This window comes from Dasypus novemcinctus, chromosome 18 (assembly GCF_030445035.2).
Source record: "Dasypus novemcinctus isolate mDasNov1 chromosome 18, mDasNov1.1.hap2, whole genome shotgun sequence".
Taxonomy (NCBI): Eukaryota; Metazoa; Chordata; class Mammalia; order Cingulata; family Dasypodidae; genus Dasypus; species Dasypus novemcinctus.
The window spans coordinates 61,578,922-61,603,782 of record NC_080690.1 but is presented as its reverse complement, the minus strand read 5'-3'; positions in this window follow the sequence as shown (position 1 = coordinate 61,603,782).

The following is a 24,861-nucleotide window of genomic DNA, read 5'->3' as shown; positions in this document are numbered from 1 at the left end:
TTTGCCAAGAGTGGCAGGAGATGACAAAGCAGCAAAGATTCACATGATTTGGCCCTTAATGAGTCTTAATCTGCTAGGTACTGGTAGTTGGACTGGAGAAGGTGATGCATCTTTATTAGTTTCTTTTTGCTGCTGTAACAAAAGACCAGAAATTTAGTGGAATGAAACACTGCACCTCTTGGCATGGCTACAGGAGGAGAATCCATTTCTTTGTCTTTCTAGGGTCTAAGGGCATCCTGCATGCCTTGGCTCTCAGCCCCTATATTCTTCTTCAGAGGCACAGCATCTTCAAATCTCTGTCATGTCTCCTTCTCTGACTCTCCCCCTTCCCCTGCGAGGACCCTCCTGGTTGCACTGGGTCCTCATCACTGTAGTGCACGCACACACTGTTATCAAACCCGGGATTTTCGCTCATTTGGAAACAACACACTGTGATGTGCGTGCTATCTCAGAGTGACATAAATGAACTTTTCTCCCATGCGGTCACCCCTCGGGCTGAAGTGTGGTTTGCTGGCCTGGCGGGGGAGCAGCCGCAGCAGGCCAAGCCGCTGCCCCCATAATAGGGTGGCAGTTGGACTCACCGCCACCCCCGAAGGGAGCTCGGCATGGGCACAGAGTGCCCTCGGGTCTCCCCTTCTTGGCAGCCATGCTTCCGCGGCCGCCCCTCCTCCCGGATGGCGCCACACGATGCCTGTGGGGCGGCACCCTTCTTCTTCTTTCTCCCTGCGCAGGTGCAGGGCGGAAAATTCCAGTCTGCCCTTTTCCCCTTCCCCGACAGCAGCAACAGCCAGGCGTGGGCGGAAAAATCCAGTCTGCCCTTTTCCCTCCCCCCGACAGCAGCAACAGCCAGGCGTGGGCGGGAAACTCAAGTCTGCCCTCTACCCCAGCAACAGCAGCCACCAATCACTAAGCCTTGCCACTTCCCCCAGCAACAGCAACAGCCAATCCCTAATCACCACCCCTCCCCCATCCAGTACCGCCCACTGACCTTTCGCCAGCAACCAATCAGAACAGGGCGTGGCTTCGACCAATCAGCCTTCCCCAGCCCCTATAAAACTGTTGCCTCTCCCTCAATAAAGTGGACTTGAGTGTTTACCTTGTCTCCGCGGTAGTTTTTCTGCTGTGCGCCCTCCAGTCCTGAGAGCCCCCGACAAGGGCCTGGCCTCCCTTGTCCCCAGTTCGTCGCCTGCTTCTCCGGGCGACCCCTTTGTCGCCGGCTTTGCCGGGCGACCCCGTCAGCCGAACCGTGCAACCCCTGTGAGACCAACCCCTCGTCTGCTGCCGGACCGACCCCTCGTCCCAAGTGGGACCAACCCCTCGTCCCAAGTGGGACCGACCCCTCGTCCAAAGCTGGACTGACCCCTCGTCCGCAGCCAGACCCCACCTCTACCGACCGAGCAAGCCGCCGCAGTTGGCGCCCAACGTGGGGCAAGGCAACTCCACCACAGCCTCACTCCATAACCTGGCGCCCCCCACCCTCCTCTCTTCTCACCGTGGGGCTTCTCTCGTGCAACATTGCTGCTACCTGAGCCTTGGCTACCTCATATGATCCATGGCGGTCTGGGAGAATCGCTGGATGGCTTTCTCCTTCCATGTCGGGGGCTTATACCGACCCGCTATGATTAAGAGGAGCCTTGGATTTCTCGGGAGCGTGCGCTTGCACGTCTGAAGTAACCCTACCACAGCCCTATGCCCTCCTCTCTTCTCACCCTTATCTTTTCGCTCTGCATTGCTGCTCCTGAACCTTGGTGACCTCATATGATCCACGGCGGTCTGGGAGAATCGCTGGATGGCTTTCTCCTTCCATGTCGGGGGCTTATACCGACCCGCTATGATTAAGAGGCGCCAATAAAACTCTCAGGAGCGCATGCCTGAGCACCTCCACCCCTGCCTTCACCTCTGCCTCCTCCCCTCCGTGCTTGCTCCCCTTTGCCTTGCTCCACTGCTCATCATTCCACCCTCCCCTCGTCGGGGCCTTCTTTTGGCCCGCAACCACCGTCGAAGTCCCATCGGCTCCGACCCCTCGTCTCACTGCGCACCTCGGCTCCCATCGCCGCGCTCTCAAGGTAAGGGCCCCTTTTCTTATCGGCTCCAAAAGGCCATTAGCAATGGGTAACATCCTATCTGCTAAGCAAGCCCCGCAAGTTCGGGCCCTCGCCGGTCTCCTAGACACTCACCGGTGTAAGATCTCTTTGAAACAGCCCCAAGTCTTCTGTAACCGCAGCCCCCCATGCCGCCATCACTCTCAAGCAGCTCCAGCCCCGCGAAACGGCCCGCAACCCACTTCCCCCGGCCCGCGGCTTGCTTTCTAGCATCTAATAATGTTTCTGCCTTTGCCTCCCCATACTTCTGCGGAGCTTCCTCCTGTCTCGACCTCACTCCTCTTCTCAGCTATCCAAAGCGTCCTTTCTCGTCCCCTGCCCCCCTCCTTTTTTTTGCTTGAACCCCCATTGCGTTGCAGATTGGGCCGCCCCATGTTGGCCCACCCCGTTAACATCAGCCTCACTCGCGCCCGTAGAGACTTTGGCCTTCTTGTTGCCCTCGCCTACGTCTCCACCACTCCCGACGCTGCCGCCACCACCGTTGCTGGTGCCCTGACGCGACTTGTCCTCACAGCTGCGATCCTCTAGACCATCACACAGTCTGCCTCTGCCGCTCTTCGCCGCCAAGAAGAGCTCAACTACCTGTAACGCGCTGTCACCCTGGACTTTTAACAACAGATGGATCTTATAGCCGCCAAGATCAACAAGAATTGGACATTGGCCACCCTTGCTTGCAACGGCAAGATACCGCCCCCTAAATTGTACATTTATATCCCCATCATACTCACCTCCCTCTTCAGCCCCGCTTCCCTCATTGCTTACTGCCTCTTGGGCCTCGGCTACTTGTTGCTGCTGCCATCCTGGCCCTTATTTGAAAAGAAGGGGGAAATGCGGTCACCCCTCGGGCTGAAGTGTGGTTTGCTGGCCTGGCGGGGGAGCAGCTGCAGCAGGCCAAGCCGCTGCCCCCATAATAGGGTGGCTGGTCGGACTCACCGCCACCCCTGAAGGGAGCTCGGCATGGGCGCAGAGTGCCCTCGGGTCTCCCCTTCTCGGCAGCCATGCTTCCGCGGCCACCACTCCTCCCAGATGGTGCCACACAATGCCTGTGGGGCGGCACCCTTCTTCTTCTTTCTCCCTGCACAGGCGCAGGGTGGAAAAATCCAGTCTGCCCTTTTCCCTCCCCCCGACAGCAGCAACAGCCAGGCGTGGGCGGGAAACTCAAGTCTGCCCTCTACCCCAGCAACAGCAGCCACCAATCACTAAATCCTGCCCATTCCCCCAGCAACAGTGACAGCCAATCCCTAACCACCACCCCTCCCCCGTCCAGTACCGCCTACTGACCTTTCACCAGCAACCAATCAGAACAGGGCGTGGCTTCGACCAATCAGCCTTCCCCAGCCCCTATAAAACTGTTGCCTCTCCCTCAATAAAGTGGACTTGCATGTTTACCTTGTCTCCGCGGTAGTTTTTCTGCCATGCGCCCTCCAGTCCTGAGAGCCCCCGACAAGGGCCTGGCCTCCCTTGTCCCCAGTTCATCGCCTGCTTCTCCGGGCGACCCCGTCAGCCAAACCGCGCAACCCCTGTGAGACCGACCCCTCGTCTGCTGCCGGACCGACCCCTCGTCCCAAGTGGGACCGACCCCTCGTCCCAAGCGGGACCGACCCCTCGTCCAAAGCTGGACCGACCCCTCGTCCGCAGCCAGACCCCACCTCTACCGACCGAGCAAGCCGCCGCACTCCCATATGCTCAAGGCTGAGTTTTATATGCTTAAGAACAATTTTTAGATCTTTTTCACTGTGAAATGTTGCCCATTTTTCTAACAGATTGCCTGTCTTATATGCTCTTTAGCCATGAGCAAGTTAGCTTTGATTTATTGTACCTGCAGATATTATTTGCCTTCATTAAAGAGGCTTCATTCCATGGAGATTTTAAAAATACTCAAATTTCAATTTTTCCTTCTTTGTCTACAACTAGAAAACATTTCCAACTTTGAATCTCTTTTGTGGTTTTCATTATACCTTCAATTTTTTATTCATTTACAACATGCCTAGATATATGTTCTTTTGTTCAAGATGGTAACTAGTTACCCACAGACTATTCTTAATGTCCACAATAATGTATTTTTTAACTTTTTGCCCACAATAATGAATTCTTAATAATGTTTCAGAACTCTAGCAAACACACAAGACCTCCATAAGGTTAAAGGAAATTTAAACCACACAATCAACAGGCTCCAGTTAATAGACAGTAGAACATGGCAGCCCAAAATACTGCATGATAGAAATATTTTAGAAACAGAGAGAACAGCTATGAAATTGGACTTAGAAGCCAACAAATTACAGTGAATCATTTTCATCAAATCACCCATTTTGGACACAATGTGATCCAGGTACTAATCAAAAAGTAGTAAATGAAAAGAGCTAACTATGGGAATTTAAAATACAGAAGTAAAAAAAAAATACCATGGTGAATACATTTAGAGACTTAGAACTTGGTTAGGCATAAATATACTTACAATAAAATTATGTGCTGCAGCTAAAGGGGTACTCCCAGGGAATTAAAAAGGTTGAGTAAAATGAGTTTATCATCTAATTAAAGAAGTTAGAGGGGGAAAAAAAAGAACAGAATAAATGTAAACAGAGTAGAAGACAGTAGGTAATAATCTCAAAGCAGAAAAATAATAACCAGAAAATGAACACACAATCCAGCAGATCCACAAAGCCTGGGGCCTGGGCCTGGTGAGGGGAGGCCCCGAGCCCTCTGCTCCCCTAGACCCTGCCCACAAGCCTGTGCCCTGGTGCTGACAGGTCTCTCTGATTCTCCCAGAGGAGGAAGCTCCTTGAAGGACCCGGGAGGCCTGTCTCCCACTGGGGAAGGCCCAGTCTGGAATGTTCCAGGACAGCCCTGCCCAGGCTCCCTGCACACATCCTAAGGCAGGTTCTTCAGGGCCTCGGTCTCAGCCCCTTCCCCAGTGTCCACACGTGGGCAGGGCAGCTGGGCCCTGAGTGTCCAGTCCGTGCTGCCCACTCTTACCTAAACCAACTCCACCCTCCTCCCCAAATGCCTTGGCCCCGGGGCTGGCTCTGGTCACCAGTCCACAGCACCACAGTCCTCCCAGGTGAGGTTCTCCTCTGGGGCCCCTGATGTCTGTCCCAGGAGCTTCACCCTGTGCCAATCAAGGGTATTTGAGGGCTGTGGGTTGAGGCAGTAAAGCGCCTGCAAATATTTGCATCAGGAGATGAAGAACCAACAGGAGCTCAAGGGGGAGCACAAGTGCCCCCTAGTGGCTCTTTCCTGCTAAAAGAAGGACAAAAGTGGACCGGGATTATTGAAAGATTAAGTCTCACCTTAGACAAAGGGCAGGTTCAGATGGACTGGAACTGAGGAATGCAAGGGGAGGAGGACTGGAGGTGGGGAGAGTCGTCCGGGAAGATGGGAAAGAGCAGGGATGGGACGCTCTGGGGGAAGCTGGAGGAGGGCACAGACAGCAGGTTCCTTAACCCACTCACATGACACGCTAGGCTGGTATTTCTCATTTACCTGGAGAAGCCTGTTTTAGTTTGCTAAAGGCTGCCAAGGCAATATACCAGAAATGGTTCACTTTTTCTAAGAAGCTTTATTAAGATATATTCACATACCACACAATCTATCCAAAGTGTACAATCAATGGCTTCTAGTATAACCACAGTGTTAGGTATTCATCACCGCACACACACACACAATTTAGAACAATTTCATTACTACAGAGAGAAAAACCCACCTCTCAATCCCTTTATCCTTCCCCAGCTCTAAGGAACCACTAATCTAATTCCATCTTTACATATTGATTTATATTTACATGTTATATGTATGGAAACATTCAGTATGTAGTATTTTCCGTCTGGTTTCTTTCACTTAACATAATAGTTTCTCTTGCTTGATATTAACATCTTGTAACATTAACACACATAACATTTGTTCAGTTTCAGAAAAAAAGTCTTAAATATGCAATATTACCCCTATTCCTGTTTCACTTGAGTTTTCACTACACTGCACAGCTCCATGTTATACTTCATAGCTTTCCTTCTAGAAAAATCCATGACTTTAGTCTTTACCTTTCAACCACTGATATACCCATAAAATAGCACTGCAATTACAAACATTATGATGTGCTTTCCCCTTCTCTAATCATTTCCAAAGATTAACACACAACTTTTTACCAATTCTGCACAAGCTCATCCTCAGCTTTCCATTCTCTAACCTCATTCTACTTTCTGGTGATGAATATTCTTGTTATTAACTCCATGCTTGTTTTGCTTAAGAAAGGGCAGAGACTCAAGATATGAATGAAAACTGCAATTTCTTTGATAATTGATATGTAGATGTACTAATACTAACAAACAGTTTAATGATCACAGTGTCGATTGCTCACAATATACTGCAATAAATCCCATTAGTGCAGAGGAAGAGGAGAGAGACTATATTTACAATCACTCACTGAACCAGGGGAAAACTCAACATCTGGTCTTTCACAGGCTGGAAAGTCTCATTCAAAAGCTGGCCAGAGTCCCTGATCAGAATCTTGGTCCCAGGCAGAGCATCCTCCCCTGGGTGAGACTTGGACAGGTCATCTAAGGGCTGCCCCTTTTAAAGAGCTCTGAAACCAGGTCTCCTGCCAATTATAACCTTGTGAGTGATTAAAGCACTCTGATGCAACAGTGCCTGCCCACAGGGAAGTGGCTAGTTCCCCCAAGGAGAGACATGTAGTCAGCGAAACATCCTGATCTAAAGGGCATTGCTGTTCATGGAACGTTAAGCAGGGACCCATAGTTAATGTATAGCTCATATAAGAAATCAGCAAAGACAGAGGTATGTGCTTGGGGTAAAGGCCCCTAAGCAATTCCTCCTTACACAGCTAAGGTTACATTCCTGAGGCAGGAGAGTCTCCAAGCACATCCACACGTAACTCCTTTATGTATCTACTCCTACATGTTCAAGTACAATGTGTCTACACTGTACTTTTAATTTCCTGTTCATAATCCTTCCCCCAATTTAAGTAACAATAGATTATATATACATTTATGTGTGACTTTCAAGTCATCAAATCATTTAAGTACACAATGTGTTATAAGAGCTCTGATTAGTAGTTTTATACATAATCCATAACTACAGTAGATTATACAAAAACAAAGAATAATAAGACTTTCAACTAGCAGAGATCATATGAACTAACTCTTCCAAGGCCAAGACAGTTGGGTCAGTAAGTAAATTATGTATGTGTTGGATTTGTTGTCATGTATCAAACAGCTTGAGTGAAATTATAACAGTTTTCGATGACTCTTATTCCCCATGGGCTTAAGATTCCCAAAGAGCAAGGCTACATAGGCCAGTAAGTGATCAAAATGACCTCATTTTCCCCCATTTTGTATAGTTTGAGTCATAGGCAACAACAAATTATTATTACTTCTGCATTTGGACTGTGGGGCACTTTAACTCACAATTTCAATGCCTGCGTTGGTCCTGGTTTAGCATCTTAACTGGAGCTGCAGCCACAGCCCTCAGCACTGAATTTAAATGTAGTTCATTGTTGTAAGGATTCATTACCACCCTTTATCTGTTTCAATAAAAGGTCATTCATTTCATCTCTATTTTTTTAATAAAAAGTCCAAACAATACCCTAGTCCACAGTCTAAGAGTTTCTTGGTCACCCTCAGTATGGGCTGGCACTCCTATAGGGCAGTTATGTTTTCTAAGCTGGTTACAAGAGTCCCGATGCAGGGTCTGCAGCAGTGAGAGCATACCTTGGCCCTTCTGAGAGCAGGAGGGGACCAATGTTGAAGTCATTGGGGTGAGCATGAAGGACACCCATGGGTGACATCCATGAGCTTTTGGCAAGTAGCAGCAGCTGGAACTGCTGGGCTAGGCACCACAAGGTCTGGCACCCATGATGTTCACCTTTCCAGTGGAGCCACTCTGCTGCTTCTCGAGTCTCAGTGGTATGGCCCTGGATCTTCATGAGAGCATATGCCCCAACAGTCCTGAGAGGGGTGTTAGAGGAGTGGGCAGTGACATGACAGACATTTACTCGCCATTGCTGGCAGAGGTCCCAGATGTCTTTCCATAGATCTCACCTCCACAAAGTGTGGCTCACAACAGTCCATTGCTCCTGTCTCCTTCTTAGTATTAGCAATCCACCCCTGGATAGGGATGGCAGCCTTCACTGTGACTCAACACTATTGGGTTAAGCCCTTCACTCGCAACAGGGCTTGGGATGCTGCATAGTTACTTTTCTAAGGGGCTATATTGTACTTTGGGCCCCTTCCCACAACTGTGACTAAAACCCAAGGGGTATTTGTTTAGAATGTTGCCTCTGCCACAAACCCCACCCAAAGCCAACATTGCTGCTGGCTGCATCACTTCACAGGGTGAGTCAGGGTCCGCCCCCCCTTACTGCTTAAGCTTGTGCCAATGCCCTCTTTGTTTCCCCAAAAGCAGCCTGCTGGAGTTCCTCCTACTCCCATGCATGACCTTTCCTGATTAACATATACAATGGTTTTAATATCTGAGCTAAATGAGGGATGAAGGGTTTTCAGTACCCCAACAACCCCAGAAAGGCCATTAAAACATTTTTAAACAGCACTTAAGAGTGACAGTGCAGCAGGGACATTATACCTTGTCCCAATTGTTTGCCTGTCCCAGGATCTTAAGATAGGATACCAATGTCTCTGATGCTTCTTTTAATTCTGAGAAAAGAATGACTGGTTAACATAATATCATCAATGTAACAAAATAGGGGTACAGCCACAGCTTTCTTTTATGTAGCCAGATCCTTTGCCATCAGGCCAGGACAGATGGTTGGGTTATGCTCACAGCCTTGGGGAAGCACTGCAAAATTGATTGTTGGTTTTTTTCACATGAAGGTGAATGCGGGCTGCCTTGACCTGCCTAAGGAGATAACTAAAGGAAGCCTTAGCAAGTTCTAACTCAGTGATGTGACATAACTGGATATTAATTTATTACAACAAGTTAGCAATATTTGGGACTGCTGCATACAGCAGTGGTGGTACTATAATTTATGATAATCTACTGCTATGCACTACTCCTAGCAGTCCCCAGTGGCCATTCTCTTTTTGCAACAGTAGAGCTGCTTCTTTAGTGGAGGTGGGTGAATCAGATGAACAAGAGCTAAAGAATCCACCTCCTGATTTCCAGTTGGAGAGGTTGTTTCTGTGACAACTACCATATTTTGAAAATAATTATAACCATGATTAAGACCATTACACTTTTATCTAATATTATACTGAAACATCATTAAATTTCCAGGAATTTTATACCTCTTAAATATTCATATGAAACTTTAACTCACACAACTTTAATTAACAGACGGTTAAAGAATTCCCTTTCATTTTATAATTGTTTCAAGCACTTTCCATTTAACTTATAACATATTAAATGAATTCAACTATTTTATTATTTCACTTTTTTCATGGTGAAAGAACAAATCTTTTGCAATAATTTTAAATAAAAAGATACTTTTCAGAATTTGATTGAGAAAGCAGGTTTCAACATTGTGTTCTTTTAAAAGTGATAAGACTTGGGAAGTGCATTTAGCCTAACGGATAGGGTGTCCACCTACCACATGGGAGGTCCAAGGTTCAAACCCAGGGCCTCCTGACCCATGTGAGGAGCTGGCCCACACACAGTGCTGATGTGCGCAAGGAGTGCCATGCCATGCAGGGGTGTCCCTTGTGTAGGGGAGCCCCATGCACAAGGAACGTGCCCCATAAAGAGAGCTGCCCAGGGCAAAAAAAGTGCAGCCTCCCCAGTAATGGCACCGCACACCTGGAGAGCTGACGCAGCAAGGTGACACAACAAAACACGACACAGATTCCAGGTGCTGCTGACAAGAATACAAGCGGATACAGAAGAATACACAGTGAATGGACACAGAGAGCAGACAACTGGGGGAGAGGGGGCACAGGGAAAGGGAGAGAAATAAATAAATAATAAATCTTTAAAAAAAAGTGACAAGCCTTGGTGAAGAACCAGCAAGATGGCGGTGGAGTAAGGACCTCCTAGAGTCAGCTCCTGCTACAGGGCCATTAGCAAATCCCCAGAGCTCTATGGAGCTAGCTGAAGCACCTGTTTGGGGGCTCCAGGAGGCCAGAAGAGCATCCTGCAATGGAATGCTCTTCTTGGGGCATTGGAATGGAAGGAGGAGACTGCCCATCTGCAGAGAAGACTCAAATTATCTTCAGGAACAACCTTATTTTTCTGCTGAGACTCAGATTTTACAAAACCTTCCCATAGTATCTCCATGATGAAATGAGATAAGATAGACTGTGAGCTTCTCAATGACAGAGGTCATGTCCCCAGAACTTTGCAGGATTTGAGACATATAGTCACTCACTCTGGGGAATCCAGCTGCCATGGCATGAGGACACTTAAGCAGCCCTATGAGGAGACCCATGTAGCAAAGAGCTGAGGCCTCTTGCCACAGGCAGTAGGGACCTGGAACTTTCTGCCCACAGCCCTGACAATGAGTGATCTTGCCCAGAGATTCTCCAGCTTCAGTCAAGCCTTCAGGTGGAGGCTGCCTAACCGAGGTCTCGACTGCAGCTTCACGAGAGACCCTGAGCCCCAGTCAGCCAGCAAGGCCACTTCTGGACTTCTGGCCCACAGAAACGATGTGAGAGATAAGTTATTTATGGTTTTAAACTGCTAACTTGGGGATAATTTATATATATATATATTTTTTATTAGAATGTATCATTCATACATGAACTTACATAAATGATGGGTGTATTGTTGGGGTTGTGGGCTTGCAAAGTAAACATGCATGGCGTCATACGGGGGTCCCATGCATCACCCCACCACCAACACCTTGCATTGTTGTGAGACATTTGTTGCAGCTGTGCAAGAGTGCCAACAAAACATTACTACTATTATCCTGCAACCCACCCTATTGTTTTTTATAATATTTTTTATCACACAGGTTGTGAACTTACAGAGCAGTCATGCATGTCTGTACCCCCACACTAGTGCCCCTTCACCAACACACCATGCTGTGGTGGAATATTTGTTGCAGACTCTGAGATAATATCATCATACTATTGCCACCGACCATGGTTTGTAGCATACATTTAGCACACTTTTTCCACACACACACCCACATTGTCAGCATAGTATACCTTTGGCATTGATGCAGGAATATTGCAGTGTTGCTGTTGACCACAGTCCATGGGTTGCACCAGTTGTGTTTTCCCCATGCTTCTCCAGGTTCCCACTGCCCCGCAATATTGATGTACATCCATTTTTGGTCACAAAAGGACAGCCTTGCATCTATACCATTAACCACATTTCTTATCCATCTCTGAGTTCTCTGTGTTGTTCTGCTCCAAGATTTTTCTCTAGCTTTCTTTCAAATGCCATTAACATCCCTAGACTACCCTTTTCACCCACAATTCCATTTGTAGACCAGCTGCTATTCTCTATAATGCATTGCCATCAACTCTATCCATTTCCACGCATTTACAGTCATGTTAATAAAAACATCTACATACAGGGAAGTGGCTGTGGCTCAATCAGTTAGGCTCCCACCTACCATTTGGGAGGCCCTGGGTTCGCATCCCTCCTGGTGAAAGCAGGCTCGCCTGCATGCTGCAGAATACCACTGGCCCACAAGCCCCAGGGACTGCCGCCCAGCCCGCAATCGCCGTGAAGAGCCGACTCAGCAAGGTGATGCAACAAAAAGGGAGACAAGCAAAAATGCAGAAGAACATGCAGTGAATGGACACAGAGAGCAGACAGCAAGCAAGCTGCTAGGGGGAAGGGGAAATAAATAAAAATAAATACAGACACATAAGAATGCACAGCAAGTGGACACAGAAAGCAGACAGCATGCAAAAAGTTGCAAGGGGGGAATTTAAAAAATCGACATACATTAAGCATCAGTAGTCCTTCTCAGGCCTCCTTTTATTTCCTAATGATCTATAGTCTATGTTTTAACTCCATGTGTTTATTCTTGGTATTTAGTTCATATAAAGAAGACTACGCAATAAAAAAAATAAAATAGTGATAGGACTTGTTTTTCTTAGCTTAAGAAACTTTGTCACATTAACAGAGAAAGAACAAAATTTTATCTTTGCATCATTATATTCCTTAATATTAAACCTTTTAAATCTTAATAGATAGACCCATCAAATCTTACTCAACTTTAACCATAAAAATTCCTTTTCCACAAACCTTCTGCATTTTCTGTATTCATTCAGGTTCTTTTCCAAATTTTACTCTTTTTAAATAACCAACCATTTTATCTTAGGACAAAATTAGTTTCTTTTTCCTTATTAAAAAAAAAAACACATGGTATACACCCTACATACATAAGTTACCAAAATGATTTCAGAAACTGTTTCAAAACAAACCTCTTGAGACAGGTTAGGACAGGGAAACTGAGAAGATGATCCACAACATGGAGGACAGACAACATGGGTGCAAGAGCTCATGGCTGCAAGACCTCACTGGGACCTTGAGTTTAACCTTGAGGACCCAGTTTCTCTTTCCAAGGCTTCCCCTTGGCCCCAGATATTCCAAAAAGTCCTCACCACTGGCCCCTACCACAATTCAGGTAACCAATAACTGCTGGGCCCATCCCCTTATCACTAGCAAGGGGTGGAAGAACTAACAGTTTAGAAGGTGATCTCATGAGGCAGAGCCTGCTCTCTCTGCCTAAGGAGCCCACACCAACTCTGGGTGTGTATTTCTGGTTTTCTTCTCCATTTCTCAACAAGCTCTGTTCTTTTCCACATTTCCCAAATAAATTCTTTTCACTGGCCTAACTAAACTGGCATGTTCATACATTCCTTTATGCATCATAGCCAAGAATCAAGAGGGATTCAATGCTTCTCTGTCTTCACTCTTACATCAGACAATTACCATGTTTACATTAATTAATTTTATTTTAGCAGTACAGGAAAAACTATTTTCTCTGTTATTTTAAGAAAACCTAAGATTCCCAATGGACTCAAGATTACCTTCTCCTTATCATCACTTTAATATGCAGATTGACATGGCCTCTGAAAGGTTGTCTTGTTATGAAGCTACTTTTTATTATTATTATCCATTCAGTTTCTGTTTAATAATGACTTAACCATTTAAATATTCCATTTAGGCAATGCTTCTACAAACTTATAACTAGTCATAATCACATGGACTATAGTTACTTCATCTTAAGGCAAATTTCACCCTCACAGAACACATTCCCTTACGTAATGCTACCTTCTGCAACACCTACTTCAACTTGCCATATGCGCTCAAGGTTTTTCCTACATGCTTCCATTCTGCTTTTATGAAAATCTAGCCATCTTATCTTAGGACAAAACACATTCCTTTAGACAAACATATGAAATTTAGTCAGCACTTCCATAAACCTTTTACTTCTTTTAATATCCTTTTAAGTTTCACATTTCTCATCCTATTCTGTGAAGAAAAATAAACTATTTCAATTTAGGCAAAAACAATATTTTTATGAAGAACTTTATACTACTTTCATTAGTCAAAACTTAAAATTTTCATCATTTCAAAGATTAACACATATAATGCTAATTTATCTTATTGGCATCTATATACTTATTTATTAATATAGGAGCTTATTTAATTTTCTGGCCATTTGAATAGAATTCTTTTAGGAATTTTCATTTATCAACTTAATATTACTGTCTGCCTGTATCAAAATACACACTGATACTGAACAGACAAAACAAGAGTTAAGACACACCAACGGAACATAAAGCTCATAATTTGACTCATAATTCTTACTCCTTTGGTATGGCTGTCTTCAAGCTCTCCATTATTTCACATCTCTGATTTTACTGCATTTAAGATCCTTCCTGTAATCTGTGCTGCCTGTAATATGCAAGCTTATTCTTGGAAACACTTTTAGTAGAAATCAGCAACCAGTTAGGGTTACTTGAGCAGCATAAATGCAGTTGAGTTCTAAGTTAGCAGTTTGGACAGACATTTAACACGTGTATTTTGGATTACTACTCTTTAGGAGTACACTTAGACTCAAAGGTCAGGAGTAAGCTATTGATGCAGAGCTGAAAGTTCCTTTTAACACCTTGATAAAAACTCTGATCAGAATCAAATATGACTAAAACTTAAAACATTGGCAAACTAACATCCCACTAAAACTTTCCTGCAGTTTTCACAAGCATTACAGGCTTTCAGTTTTGTCATGTATTTTTAACTGTAGACCTACAAAAACTGCTAGCATTTCTCTTTTTCTTACTTTCAAAGAGTTGCTCAATTCAAAAATGACTAAACTTTAACAGCACTAATTTTTATCAATTTGGCAATAGCGGCCCAACCAGAACAGCATGAAAACATAACAGAGAACACCAATGTTGCTAATTTTCCTAAGCTTCCAGCAGTTTAATACTATCAGCCCGTGCCAGCCCACAGCCACATCCTCATGTAGGCGGCAGGGGGTTTGCAGAGTTGTTGCCTGAATGTTTTCCCCATCCCAGCCAGCCCCTTAGCAATGTTTCCTTACAAGCATGATTTCACTAACAAGGGCCTTATTTAGCATTTCTGCCTGTGCCAGATGTTGTATCTGTAATTTAGTCACTCCTCACACAAGCGGTTTGACATGATATTCCTTCATTATCTGAGGACACAAGAAAAGAGGCATCTTTTTTTTTTAAGATTTATTTTTTATTTATTTCTCTCCCCTCTCACCCCCCGCCATTGTCTGTTCTCTGTGCGCACCCTCTGTGTGGTCCTCTGTGACCACTTCTATTCTTATCAGCGGCACCGGGAATCTGTGTTTCTTTTTGTTGCATCATCGTGTTGTGTCAGCTCTCCGTGTGTGCGGTGCCATTCCTGGGCAGGCTGCACTTTCTTTCGTGCTGGGTGGCTCTCCTTATGGGGTGCACTCCTTGTGCGTGGGGCTCCCCTACACGGGGGACACCCCCGCGTGGCAGGGCACTCCTTGCGTGCATCAGCATGGGCCAGCTCTACACGGGTCAAGGAGGCACCGGGTTTGAACCACGTACCTCCTATGTGGTAGGTGGACACCCTATCCATTGGGCCAAGTCCACTTCCCAAAAAAGAGGCATCTTGATCATGTAATTGTAATCGAATCCTGCCAACAATGCCAAAAACATTTTGCTGAAGAAAGGGCTGAGAGTCAGGACAAGAATCAAAACTAGCAATTTATTTGATAATTGTTATGTAGATGATCCAATACTAATAAACAATTCAATACTAATAAACAGTTAAATGATCAAGGTTATTGATGTTCACAAAATAATGCAATAAACCAATTAGATACCACAAAGGGAGAAAAGGAGAGACAGAGAATATATTTACAATCATTCAACGAACTCGGGGAAAACTCAACATCAGGACTTTCATGAGACTGGGAAGTCCCAATCAACAGCTGGCCAGAGACCCAATTGGAATCATGGTCCCAGGCAGAGTGTCCTCTCCTGCGTGAGACATCAACCAGCAATCTAGGGGCTGGCCCTTTTAAAGAACTCTGAAACTTCTGACTTCCTGCCATCTTTGCAACTTGCGAGTGATTAAAGCAATCTGAGGCAACAGTGCCTGTCCAAAGGGACATGGCTAGCTCCCCCAAGGAGAGATATGCAGTCGGCAAAACATCTGATCCAAAGGGCATTGCTATTCATGGAACATTAAGCAGGGACATATAGTTAAAGTGTAGCTAATATGAGAAACCAGGAAAGACAGTTATGTGCTTGGCATAAAGATCCCCAAGCACATCTTCCTTACACAGACTAAGATAAGGTTACAGTCCTGAGGCAGGAGAGGTCTCCAAGCACATCCACATCTAACTCCTTTACGTGCCTACTCCTACATGCTCAGGCTGTCACATCATACTTTTAATTTCTTCTCTAAAATCCTTCCCCAGTGTAACCAACAATACATAAGATATGTATGTATATATATATACACACACACACACACACACATTATATTTAGTTCATAAAAGTGCAAACAGATGCAGAATACAACTTATCAAAACCGCAAAAACAGTGCTGAGAAGAAAATTTATAGCCTAAAACTCCTATATTAAAAAAGAAAAAAGAGCTAAAATCAAAGATCTAACTGAAAAACTGGAGAAACTAGAAAAAAGAAGAGCAAACCAATCCCAAGCAAGCAGGAAAGAAATAGTAAAGTTTACAGCAGACATAAATGAAATTGAGAACAAACAACAATACAGAAAATCAACAAAACTGAAAGTTCTTTCTATGAGAAGATCGATAAAATTGACAAATGCTCAGCTAGACCAACAAAGAAAAGAGAGAAGATCAAAATAAATACAATCTGAAATGAAAGAAGGGAAGTTATGACTGACCACACAGAGATTAAAAAGACCATAAGAGGATATTATGAGAAACTGTATGTCAACAAACTAGAAAACCTAGATGAAATGGACAAATTCCGAGAAACACACAAGCAACTTACTTTGACTCTACAAGGAATACAGGAACTCAACAAATGAATCAAATTTAAAGAGATTGAATCCATCATCAAAAATCTCCCAACCAAGAAAATTCTAGGGGCAGACATCTTCACAGGTGGATTCTACCACGCATTTCAATAGGAATTAATACCAACCAGTTTAAACTCTCCCAATAATAACTGAAGAGGGGGGACAATTACCCAACACATCTTATGAAGCCAACATCACCAAAACCAGATAAGATACTACAAGAAAAGAAAAATTACAGACCAAACTCTCTAACAAATATAGATGCAAAAATTCTCAACAAAATACTTGCAAATAAAATCCAACAGAATATCAAAAGAATTATACACCACGAAGAAAGTGAGATTTATTCCTGGTATGCAAGGCTGGTTCAACATAAGAATCAATTGACATAGTAAACAACATTAATGAGTTGAACGAAAAAACCATATGACCATCTGAATCCATGCAGAAAAGGCATTTAGCAAAATCCAGCATCCCTTCTTGATAAAAACACTGAAAAAGATAGGAATAGGAGGAAAATTCCTCAATATGATAAAGGGCATATATGAAAAATCAGCAGCTAACATCATACTCAGTGGGAAAAGGTGGAAAGCTTTCCCTCTAAGATCAGGAACAAGACAAGAATACCCACTGTCACCACTGTTATTCAATATTGTGGTAAAAGTTCTAGCTACAGAATTAGACAAGGAAAAAAAGGCATCCAAATGAGAAAAGAGGAAGTTAAACTCTCACTTCACAGAAGACATGATCCTATATTTTGAAAATACTGAAATGTCTACGACAAAACCCCTTGAACTAATAACCGAGTTCAGCAAAGTGTCAGGACACGAACTGAACATCAAAAATCAGTAATGTTTCTGTACACTGCTATTGCACATTCTGAAGATAAAGTCAGGGGGGAAAATTACATTTATAATAGCAACAAAAGACTCAAATACCTAGGAATCAATTTAACCAAGAAGTACAGGACATATATGCAGAAAACTAGAAAACAGTGCTAAAAGAAATCAAAGAAGACCTAAACAAAAGGAAAGACTTTCCATGTTCATGGTTTGAAAGACTACATATCATGATGATATCAATCCTACCCAAACTGATTTATAGATTCCATGCAATATCAATCAAAATTCCAAAAGCCTACATTACAGAAATTTATTTTGAAGGGAAAGTGCACCCATGTAGTGAAAAGCATTCTAAAAAGAAGAGTGTTGTGGGAAGACTTTCACTGACTGAATTTGAAACACATTACAAAGCTACAGTTATCAAAACAGCATGGTATTGGCATAAAGATAGACATATTGATCAGTGGAATAGAATGGAGAGTCCAGAAATAAACCCTCACCTCTATGGCCAACTGGTTTCAGACAAATCTACTGACTCCATGTTAACAGGACAAAACAGTCTTTTCAAGAAATGGTGCTGGAAGAACTGGATATCCGTAACCAAAAGAATGAAAGAGGACCCCTATCTCATTCTCTAGACAAGAATCAACTCAAAATGGATAAAACACCTAAATATAAAAGGCAGGACCAGAAAACTATTAGAAGAAAATGTAGGGAAACATCTTCAAGATCTTGTGGTAGGTGGTGGTTTTATGTCCAGAGCACAAGCAGCAAAAGAAAAAGTAGATAAATGGGACCTCCTCAAAATTAAACACTTTTGTACCTCAAAGGACTTTGTCAAAAAGGTGAAAATCTGGCTGACTTAATGGGAGAAAATATTTGGAAAATACATATCTGATAAGGGTTTATCATCTATGATATATAAAGAGATACAACAACTCAACAATAAAAGACAAACAACCTGATTTAAAATGGACCAAAAAACATGAATAGACATTTGTCCAAAGAAGAAATACAAATAGTGAAAAAATACATGAAAAAATAACTAGCAATTAGAGAAAAGCAAATCAAAACTACAATGAGATATCATTTCACACCTATTAGAATGGTCACTATTAAAAAGTCAGAAAACTATAAGTGTTGGAGAGGATGTGGAAAGATAAGAACACCTATTCACTGTTGGTGGGAATGAAGTATGGTATCGCTACTGTGGAGGATGGTTTGGCACTTCCTAAAGAAGTTAAACATAGATTTGTCATGTGACCTGGCAATACCACTACTGGGTATATAACCAGAAGAACCGAGAGCAGTGACACGAGCAAACATCTGCACACCAATGTTCATAGCAGCATTATTCATGATTGCCAAAACATGGAAAAACCCAGGTGTCTGTCAACCAATGAATGGGCAAACAAACTGTGGTGTATACATACTATGGAATATCTTGCAGCTATAAGAAGAAATGAAGTCGTGAAGCACATGACAATAAGGATGAGCCTGGAGTAATTATGTTGAGTGAAACAAGCCAGACATATAAGGACAAATACTGTATGATTGTGCTTAATGAACAGAACATAATGTAAACTCATGGAGTCAATAACTAGATTATGGGTCACCCGAAAATAAAACGAGGTTAGAGAATGGAAAACTGAGGGGTTAACTTGTGCAGAACTGGTAAAAAGGTTGCGTGTTAATCTTTGGAAATGAATAGAAATGTGACAGCACAACATAATGTTTGTAACTAGCAGGGCTACTTTATGGGTATGACAGTGGTGAAAGGGAAAGACTAAAGTCATGGATTTTTCTAAAAGGAAAGTTAAAAAAATGTAACATGGAGTTGTATAGCACAGTGAAACCTCAAGTGAAATATGAATATGCGTAGTATTGTATGTTTAAGACTGTGTCTTCTGGAACTGAACAAATGTTATATGTTAATGTTACGAGATGTTCAAATCAGGCAAAAGAAATCGTTATATTAAGTGAAAGAAACTAGACACAATGTACTACATACTGTAGGTTCCCACTTATATAAAATGTAAATATAAATCAATGTATGATAATGGAATTGGATTAGTGGTTATTTAGAGGTTGGAAAGGATAAAAGGATTGAGCGGTGACTGCTAAGGGGTGGGAGTTTTTCCTCTTTGGAGTACTGAAATTGTTATAATTTTGTGTGTGTGTGATAAATACACAATGCTGTGATTATACTACAAGCCATTGATTGTACACACAGGATAGATTGTATGGTGTAGTAGTTTGATATTATTGATGACTTCCAAAAAGAAATATTGGGGGAGGCGGACTTGGCCGAGTGGATGGGGCGTACATCTACCTCATGGGAGATCCGCGGTTCAGACCCCAGGCCTCCTTGACCCATGGTGGGACTGGCCCATGAGCAGTGCTGATGCACATGGGGAGTGCTGTGCCATGCAGGGGTGTCCCCCATGTGGGGGAGCCCCGCCCATGGGGAGTGCCCCCTGTGGGGAGGGCTGCCCAGTGCAAAAGAGAGTGCAGCCTGCCCAGGAATGGCGCTGCACATAAGGAGAGCTGACACAGCAAGATGATGCAACAAAAAGGAGGCACAGGTTCCCGTGCAGCTGACAGCAACAGAGGTGGACAAAGAGAGGAACACGCAGCAGATGGACACAGAGAGCAGACAGCTGGGGAAGGGGCAGTGGGGGAAGGGAAGATAAATAAATAAAAATAAATCTTAAAAAAAATTGGGTTATGTTTGTAAACTGATCTTTTCCTCTGGGCATATTAGATTACACTGGATTCATACTTGATTCAGTAAAGAAGTAAACCTCTTGTGCCAGTAGGGCATTGAGTACCCACCCTTTAGTGGGTGGGGACTCACAAATAAAAGTTTTGGCAAAGGACAGAGTTGAGGGTTTCTAATGTTGGAGTTTTGATGTTGGAATTTGATGCTGAAGTCTTAAGCTAGATCCCTGGGAAGTAAGCACACAGAGGAAAGAGAAGCAAGCTCCAGGAAGAGAGGAACCCTAAACCTGGAAAGAAGCAAGCCCTGGGAAGAGAGGAAACCAGGAAGCCTGAATACAGGCAGACGTCGGCAGCCATCTCGCTCCACCACATGGAAATAGACTTTGGTGAGGGAAGTAACTTATGCTTTATGACCTGGTATCTGTAAGTTCCTACCCTAAATAAATACCCTTTGTAAAAACAAAGCAATTTCTGGTATTTTGCATCAGCACACCTTTGGCTGACTAATACATATGGTATGCAAATATATCTCAATAAATCTTCTTTTTTAAAAAAGAGAACCTGTTTCTGGTGTATTGCCTTGGCAGGCTTTAGCAAACTAAAACAGGCTTCTCCAGGTAAGTAAGAAATACCAGTCCAGTGCATCATGTGAGGAGGTCACAGAATCTGCTGTTGGCCCTGCTCCAGCTTCCACCAGAGCTCCCCTATCCCTGCTCTTTCCTATCTTCCCAGATCGCTCACCGCATCCCCATCCTCCTCCCCTTGTATTCCTGAGTTTCAGTCCCTCTGACCTTGCCCTTTGTTCCAGGTCAGACTTAATGATCTCAATAATCCTGGCCCCCTTTTGCCCCTCTTTTAACAGGAACCTGCCACTAGGGGGCACTCGTGCCCCTCTTGAGCTCCTGTTGGCTCTTCAGTGTCCTGGACAAATGCTTGCGGGTGCTTTACAACCACAACCCACAACCCTCAAATACTCTTGACTGGCAGTCACCAGGGCACAGGTTTGTGCACAGGGTCTGCAGGAGCAGGGGACTCAGCACCTCCCATCGCCCCAGGATCAGGCCGCAGGCTGGTTTCTTGGTCCTTATACTCAAAGCACATGCAACAAAAGAAAAAATAGATAAATGAGACCTCCTCAGAATTAAACCCTTTTGCACCTCCCAGGACTTTGTCAAAAGGATAAGAAGGCAGCCAACTCAATGGGAGAAAAAATTTGGAAATCACATGTCAAATAAGAGTTTAATATCCATGATCTAAAAAGAGATGTTACAACATCAACAATAAAAAGACAAATGACCCAATTTAAAATTGGGCAAAAGACTTGAATAGACAGTAGTCCGAAGAAGAAATACAAATGGCAAAAAAAAAAAAAGAAAGAAAAAATGCTCAACATCACTAATGATTAGAGAAATGCAAATCAAAACTGTAATGAGATATTCCTTCACACCTATCAGAATGGCCACTATTAAAAAGACAGAACTACAAGTGTTGGCGAGGATGTGAAGAGAAAGGAACATTTATTCACTGTTGGTGGGAATGAAGAATGGTACAGACATTGTGGAGGACTGGTCAGCAGTTCCTAAAGAAGCTTAATACACAATTGCCACGTGACCCTGCAACACCACTGCTGGGTATATACCCAGAAGAGCTGAGAGCAGTGACATGAACAGACATCTCCACACCAATGTTCACAGCGGCATTTTTCACGATTGCCAAGAGTTGGAAATACCCAGGTGTCCAACAACCAATGAATGGATGAACAAACTGGGGTGTATTCACATGATGGAATATTATGCAGCTGCAAGAAGAAATTAAGTCATAAAGCATATGACAAATGGATGAACCTGGAGGACATTATGTTGAGTGAAGCAAGCCAGACACAAAGGGACAAATACTATATGATTGCATTACTATGAACCAAATAGGTTGTGTAACATACGGTAAGATTTTTTTAAATTTTATATGCATCCAGTACACTTAATTGAAAAATGTATCTTTTTTCAACAGTGTCTTTTTATTTTTTAATTTTTGTTTATATTTACAATTACTAAGTGCACAAAATAAAGTATAATTTTTTAAAAAAAAACTAAAAGAAGCATGTCACATAGTATGATTCCATTTAAATGAAATGTCCAGAATTGGAGAATCCACAGAGACAGAAAGTAGATTAGTGGTTTCCTAGGTTTGGGGGGAATAGGGAGAATGGGGTTGAAGGCTAAGGGTGCAGGGTCTCTTTTCAGGGTCATGAAAAGGTTCTAAAAGTGACTGTAGTCTACCCAAGACAAGGTTCAATACAAAGCTGGCTTGTCCCACTAAAAAAAAAGGAAGTGATTGTCGGTATAGTTACACAACTCTGTGAATGTACTAAAAGTCACTGGATTATACAATTTGAGTAGGTGGAGTACAAGGTTTGTGATTTGTATCTCAATAATATCTTTCTTTTAAGGTGAGATGGCTTGAGGACTGGGGGCTGGAATCATCTGAGACTGTGAGTCAGGAAATGACACGGGTCACTGTGTGGCTGGGCTTTTCACAGCACGGTGTTCAGGGTCCCAAGTGTGAGGGTCCCTTGGGAGCACATCTTGTATTCTCATATGAAATGCCCAGAATATGCAAAATAATAGAAGCAGAAAGCATGTTGGTGATTGCTGCAAAAGGATAGAGAGATCATGGGGGATGGAGTACATAACGGGTATAGGGTGTTCTTCTGGAGTAATGGAAACATCTAGAAACTGGAGAGAGGTGGTGGTTGCACAGCATCGTGAACACACTGAAGGCCTGGTCTGTGCATTGGTTAAGTGGACGTTCTGTGATTTCCACCTCAAAACAATGAGGATAGGATCCACTGAGGGCAGAGGATGGAGAACTCTGCAGGAGGGGGAGAGGGGCTGAGGGGCCTCAGCATCAGCACCACCCCCAGGACACCCCTTCCCATGGCTCTGGCTTTACCTGACCCGTCCTGTGATGCAGACTCTGTGCTGGGGGAGAGGACGGGGCTCGAAGGTCTCCACACCACGCGCTCTGACCAGCCTGGGCAATAAGGACTTTGCCAGGCTCAGGGATAGCAGGAGGGAAAGTTACAGAGAGACACACAGATCAGGAAGAGCTGGTGGACAGGGTGCAGCTAGGTCCCTGCAGTTTGAAGATACCCCTTCCACTCCAGGAGCAGAGCTCTGTGAGCCACGCACCCCCGAAAGAGAACTCTGTCCAGGGACCTCCGTCCTGGTGACCCCCCAGGGCTGCTCACCAGTAATGAATCCAGAAAGGGCAGCGCCTTAGAGAGCACCTCCGCGCCCTCCCCCTGCTTCCCTACGGGGATACAGGGGCTCAGAGAACAGGGGAGGGTCTAGTGGAGCCGAGCAGAGGGTGATGGGCGGGGACGGGGGGGCGGGGTGGATAGGCGAGGCCCTCAGCAGAGGCCCAGGGAGAAGGGGTGCGAGGAGGAAACCCAGGCCCTGTGGGCGTCCAGCCTGGCGTGTGAAGCCATCTCAGCATCGGGGACACCGATAGGGACAGAGCCGCAGCCACAGCCCTGCCCACGGGGACTTGGCAGGTGAGGACTCGGCAGGGCCCAGGGTGCGCCTGAGCCCAGGTGCTGAGGAGCAGGAGGGGAGGAGCTCCCGCCTACCTGACGCCGCCAACGGACAGGTGAGGGCGCTGTCTGCCCAGAGTCAGGACCCCTGCTCCTGCCCCAGGCCCTGGAATGACAGCTAAGGCGGCTTCTCCTTGTTCCCCTCGTTCCCTGGCACAGACCCGCCCTCCTGACAGGCCTGGCTCCTGCTCCTCCCCTTCTGCTCCAGACCCTCCCCCGCCCCACGCTCGGGCCTCAGACATCACGGCGCCCGAGGACATCACAGCATAACGCGCCAGAGACGGAAACGCACTGGCCCGAGGTCCTAGAAATGTGAGTTGAGCTCATCTCACTGGGGAGGGGTGAGGCACGGACGGCGGGGCGTTGACATGGCATGTGGCCCCTGACACGTCTACAGGTTGACCTTGACTATAAATACCCAGCAGCGCCGGCAGGGGTCTCTACTCCGCACTGTCCTCTTTGTCCACCAGGGGGCGGCCGAGCGCCCCGCAGCGCGGAGCCTCCCTCAGCGGCGCCCACAGCCCGCAGGGTCCCACCCCCACCAGGTCACCTCAGCCCAGGGTCGTCCCCGCTCTCGAATCTGCCCCCACACTGGACCCTATCAGTTCCTCCAGCTGAAGGCTGTCTGCTCTGCAGCCTCTGCCCTCCACACCCGCCATCCTTCCCCGACAACGTCCACTCGTGCTCCTGACCTCACCTAAAAGGTCACCACCCCAGAGCAGCTCTAGTCATGCCACAAGGACACTTGGCACTTTCCCTTCAGTGAGAAGTTAGAAATCTCTTTGTTCCCAGGAAACTGACACACCCAGCCCATCTCTAACTTGTGGTCACTTCCCTTCTCCAGGAGGAGCTGAGCCCACAGCCCGAGTCCTTCCTCTTCTCACCAAGAACCTGACCTGACACACAAGCCGAGACCCCAGGTCTAAGAGCTGCCACCAGGGGAGGAGCCCCGTGAGCACAGAGCAGTCAGGGAGGGTCGCTCAGCCCAGGGCCCTGGGCTGTGGAGAGCCCTGGCTGGTCCCTGAGTCCATCCCATCGGCCCCAGGAGGCGTGGGGAGGCGGGAGCTTCACGTGCAGGCTGGGAACAGGCTCACACAGCACCTGCCTTTGTCTCCATCGCAGAGGGGCTGAGGGGCCCCACGGGCTTCCCCTCCCTGACAGAGGAGC